Raw genomic sequence first — 6,005 nt, forward strand, 5'->3', positions numbered from 1 at the left:
GTACAGGTTAAAGGCAGTGCTTCGCCAGTTCTCCCACATGTCTGTCCTCAGAAAGGACACTTCATTTTGTGTCCCTTCCAAGGCTTCTGTCTGTGGAAGAAGATGCTATGGGAGCTCCAGATTCAGCCTGGTCCCAGTGGTCACTTCCCGTGAGCCTCTGCTCTCCTCTCCTCCTGGGTTCTTAAATTTCCTTGACCCCACCATTTGTGTACTGTTGAACAAATACTGTGGTTCAGGCACTGTGATAAAGTGTTTTGATTCTCTTTTTGAGGCAAGAATTTCATGTGAGCCAGGCTAGCCTTGAACTTGATGTATATATTGGCCTTGAAATTTCTGAGCCTTCTGCCTCCCAAATTCTGAGATTACCACACACCAGCACTCACAGCAAGGTGTTGAATTTGAAGGACCTGTTTCTGAGGGGTCTGGACAAATCCAAAATAATGCAGCCGGTTCCCCACTCCTCCCTCCGGGTTGTCAGCCCATCGCATCTTGTGAATGACACAGCTGATTTGGAAAGTGAAGCCCTGGGGAAGAGCCCTGGAGGAGGGTGTGACCTGGTATCCTCTAAGAGAAACTGCCTTAGAGAACTGTCAAGCTGTGGATGCAGGCTGCCCCCTGCTGGTTGCAGGTCCCTTAGCCTGGTCTGCAGAGGCAAGGAAGAGGTTCCAGGTATCAGCTTCCAGCATTCTGGGTACTGAAGCTTTTGAAAGGCAGGGCCAGATATCTTGGTCCTTAACTGCTACTCTTCAATCCCTCACGCAGGTTCTTTGGGGACCTGATTGGCCGTTATGATTTGCCTCTGTCGTGCCATTTCTACAGGAATAGAGTGACTACCTTCTGCTAGAGCAAAATTCTTTTTTTTTTGTTTGTTTTTGTTTTTTTGAGACAGGGTTTCTCTGTGTAGCCCTGGCTGTCCTGGCACTCACTTTGTAGACCAGGCTGGCCTGCCTCTGCCTCTGCTGGGATTAAAGGCGTGCACCACCACGCCCGGCTCTAGAGCAAAATTCTTAAGGAATTGTCAGTCCCACCTAGCCAAGCCTGAGTTCTAGCCTGGAACCTTAATCTAAGCCTTTACCTCTTCATCAAAAGAATTCTTTCATGTGCTATTCAGAAGCCTGAGGGTGCTTGCTGGTGAGGACTCTGCAGAAATGGACCAATACAGGCAGGAATGAAAGTTCTATGGATACTTGACACCCTCTCTGAGTATCCCCCCTTTTCATACTTTAGACTTTATGTGTCTGAGTGTTTTGCTCACATGTATATCTGAATCCTGTGTTCTGTAACCGGAGTGATGGGCAATTATGAATCAACTATGTGAGTCTTCTTTGAGGACAGGAGTTCTCTTAACCTGGAGCCACCTCTACACCTCACCCCACTACACACACACACACACACATCTTTTTTTTTTTGCTGTTCTGAGACAAAAGTCTCAGTATGTAGCCTTGGCTGGCTTGGACCTCATAGAAATCTGTCTCTGTCTCCTGAATGCTGTGATTAGATGTGTGTCCCACCCATCCCACACACGCCTGGCCAGGTATCGGTTTCTTGAGACAATTCACCCCAAACTGGGAGCCCTCCATGTATCATGCTGGAAGGACAGAGCTGAGGCCTCTTTGCTGCACACTGAATAAATCTGTAATTTACTGCTGTTTGGCTGAGCCCTGTTAGTCTGCCAGCCCCCAGACTCTCACCTGACAACTAACAGAAACATTGTCAATGGACTTTAAATGCCCCTGACCTCTCCCAGGACATCTTGGGCATTCCTAGTGTTCAGGAAAAGAGCAAGCACTGATCTGAGTCAGTGAGGGAAGAAGCCACAAAAATAGGTCTTAGAACTAAGTTTCTGTGACTATACTCAACGAAACATTTTCCTTTTTTTTTTTTTTCCAGAGCTGAGGACCNAACCCAGGGCCTTGCGCTTGCTAGGCAAGTGCTCTACCACTGAGCCAAATTCCCCAGCCCCGAAATATTTTCTGTAATGTTATTACCATTAAAAAAAAAAAAAAGTGGTAACCTGGTCAAGACAAGACAGCGAGTGGTTTTTTCCAGCCGCCCACCGCTGTTTGTGTTCTGTGACCATGAGGTCATTTACCTGAAGACTGTCAGATCTCAAACTGCCCATAGGCCAGGAACAACGGCTCACAGCCAGGCACCCAGTGTGTACAGTGCACAGAATCAGGCTTGCTAGGGTCCTCAATGCACCACCAGGGGGCAGAGAAGTACCCATTCTGCCCCTGGCACTCCTCTGATTAGAAGGAGGAAGTGCAGGACCCATAGGAATTAAAAGGAAGCAGAGCACTTGTGGCCTCCCTCTCCTAGGCATGAGCGGATGCTGAGTGGCCGGCAGTACACCTTCCAGGACTATGATTAACTGGTGTCCCCGATGACTTCAAGTGCACATCAATGGATGGTTGCAGGGATAACACATCAGGGCTTGGGGGTCCAGGTGCCACTACGGCACTAAGAATGCTGTGGTGGTGTCCGGGAATTTCGGGACCATTGAAGTGAGGAAAGTCAATAACTGGGAAGGTAAGGATAATGTGTTCTATGTTCATATGAGACATGTGAGTCCCCATTTAATATCCCTAACACCGATGAGGTCTATCCGTGTAATTCTTATCAGTACCTTGTTAGGTTAACCTGACCCATAATCTAGATTCAGGGTCTGATGGCCTGGCATGATGAGTGTGTGTTTGTTTGTTCTACTCTGAAAATAAGAATTAGGAACTTTGTTAAGTAAAATTGGTTTCCTTTACAAATAAACTCTAAAAGGTTGAAAATTAACATCCTTTTTTATACTGCTATTAACACAGGATTATAATATCTCAACTATTATTTGCTTCCATTCATTGTAACCAGTTGAACCCAAGAGTTTATGCCTATTATGCCACCAAGCTACATCCACAGCCCAGGATATATATCTTTAAAAAGAAGAAACATGGGACTGTTGAGATGGCTCACCAGGTAAAGGTGCTGAGCCCAAGTTGTTCCTTGACTTCATATAAGTTCTATGGCTCATGAGCATGCATGCATGTGTACAACACACAGTGCCATAAACTTTTTTAAAAAATAGGTATGTCTTTCAATCCTATTCCCTTCTCCAAAGTCACTTTCCATAATTTAATTTAAATCACATTTTTTCTACAGTGTCTGATACTTAATTGTGATTTATTTCCTTTTTTTTTTTTTATTTGAGCTGGGTGGTGCACACCTTTAATCCTCATGCTTGGGAGGCAGAGACAGGCAGATCTCTGAATTCCAAGTCAGCCTGGTCTACAGAGGAAGTTCCAGGACAGCCTGGGCTACACAAAGAAAACATGTCTCAAAAAAGAATTTTTTTTTTTTAATTTGAGACAAGATGTGATATAACCTAGGCTACCCTTAATTCACGATTTGAAATCCTGACTTCATCCCTGAATATTCCGAGTGCTGGGATTACAGGCATGCATCACCACATCCATCTATTAATAAATTGCCTATGGATCACTTTATTGCAGGTTACAGGAGGGGTGCTTAGAAACTACAGAAGGGTGTAAAAGAGGAGGCAGAGCTGTTGACAGGCAGACACTGAAGGAAGGTAGAGTGTGTTCCAGTTGGCTAAGTGTGAGAATGAGAGCGGGTAGTCAGTTACCTGAATATTCTATCCTCATAAAGTATTGATGGATGGAGAAATTTGGAGGGCACTGCTGATGTTTATCTAGTCTCTGTAAGTCAGAATTCTTGGACAGTCAGCTGGGCAACAAAGTGCTTTGTCACTCCTCTGTGTTGGCCATGTCAAATGTGTAGAGTACTCGACAATGATATTGGGCTTAGGATGTAACTTAGTGGTAGGGCACTTGCCTGGTGTGTAGGTAGGAGAGGCCCACCCACCACTCCATTCCATGTCATCCCGTTTTTGGTGTTAGCGCCACCATTATCTTCACTGGGCTCCTTACTTTTCCTCTTAGGGTTAACACCCTGACAAAAGTATCCTACGGAAGGAGGGGGTGTTCTGGCACATAGTTTGAGGTTAGTTTATGGGGTGAGGAAATCACATTGCATCTGCAATGAGGATGCTAGTGGTTGGCTTGATTTCAGGTTTGTGGGGCCCAGGGCTTCAGCCCTCCAAATGGTGGCACCTACGTTTATGGCGGATCTTCCTACTGCAATTGACATAACCAAGGTGTCCTTCACAGATGTTCCCAGAAGCTAATGCAGGCACATACACCCAGGGCTGGGTTGAGATCCTGCCAAGTCGACAACCATCACAGGGACAGATAGAAAGGTTTCATGGCTCAGTATGATTATACAGATAATTGGAGTCTGCATTTGCTTAGAGAATGAAGCTCCAAGCTCAACCCTACCTTCTGCTATGCAACCACTGGCCACTACATTAGATGTCTTATTGTTTGGACACACACACACACACACACGACACACCTATGATGCCGGTTAGTCTGCTAGATCTTGGCTTGAGCCAAGTTTTCTGTTCATCCATGTCAGGGTCTCATGGATCCCAGAATGCTCTCAAACTCACTATGCAGCAGAGGAGTCCTTTGAACTTCTGATCCTCTGTATCTTGAATGCTCGGATCCCAGTTGTGAACCACCATGCTCAGTTTGTGCAACACTAGGGAGTTGAATGTAGGGCGTTTTACCAAGTTAACCCCTAGTTTCCCTCAACCACCACACACATCCCATCTTTCTCTAATGGAGTTAAAGGCTCTCAGTGCAGGTTTTCTCGTTGGCACTAACTTGTTTTCACTTTTCCCTTCCCATCATGCCCAGGACACTGTAGTTTGGTTTTAGCCCCATCCAGAGCCTTTCTAAGCAAGACTGGGACGAGCTGCATGTTAAAGCCAGGACACATTGAAGTAGTAAGCTATGTATCCTGTGACCTGGTTCTGAACTTTGAATCTTTTTACTTCTCCCTCTTGAAAATCTCCCTTGCCAGATTTCTGTGAAATTCTTCCTGCCACCCTCCAGCAAGCACTCTTTAGCTATGTCCACTCAAAAATGCTGGAGCTGGGAGCTGGGGGCTGGATGCTGGGAGCTGGAAGCCTTCCTCCCTCTGCCCCTCCCTCCTCACTTTCCTCCCTCTTTCCTTCTTTTTATTAATCCCCAAAATGGGAGGAGCCGCCAAATCATCATTGTCAAATTAAAGCAATTAACTGATTGATTGATTAATTAATTAGTTAATTAATTAAATCAAGCTGCCTTCCCTTAAGGCAGGGTTCGAGAGGTCAGCATTGGATATGAGGAAGACAAGGCTTTTATAGCTTAGGGGTAGGGGGTTTCCAAATAGGAGAAAATAGGTGGGGTTATAGGAGCAGGACAAACAGGTTAGTCCTAATGACCTCTTGAAACCAAGGCATGGTTGCAAGGTGGTGGAACAAAGTAGTCATAGTCACGACAAGGTAGTCAGTAGGTGGCCATATAACCTTTTGAAGCAGACACATCATTGCCATTCTTGGAATATGAAGTACAGAACTATTTGTAGTTAGGTTACAGGCGGTGTCCCGAGCTACGGTTCTTGCCGGCAAGAACACACTTGGACAACCGGAATCTTCTGCAGCAAAAGCTTTATTGCTTCTTCAGGAGGGAAGACCCCGACCCCGGAAAATGGGGTCGCTTATATAGCCCTCAGCCATGGCGTTTCAGCACCTGATGTGGCATGTCAGCTCCTGATTCGTTGCTCGCCCATCACCCCACTATTACGTCCTGAGATGGGCAGTGACTAAGCGTGAGTTCACTCTCACACTTGCGCACAAGGCTTGTTTACTAGTTAGGCACACCGGAGGCCAGCGCCATCTTATAATGGCGATTGCTCGCAGCTCGTGATTGCTCGCTGCACGGCTCTCCACATCTCCCCCTTTTTATTTTATTAAAATGAGGCTGGACTAGGTCTGTGTAATCATGTCCATCCACTGTGGCTCCTGTCTTAGGTCGTTCCTCTAATGTCACAGCCTTTCCCGTCATAGGGTAACCCTATCGCCACCGGGCCCCGTGTCTTAGGTTGATCTGTGC

The sequence above is a fragment of the Mus caroli genome, chromosome 9 (assembly GCF_900094665.2).
Source record: "Mus caroli chromosome 9, CAROLI_EIJ_v1.1, whole genome shotgun sequence".
Lineage (NCBI taxonomy): Eukaryota > Metazoa > Chordata > Mammalia > Rodentia > Muridae > Mus > Mus caroli.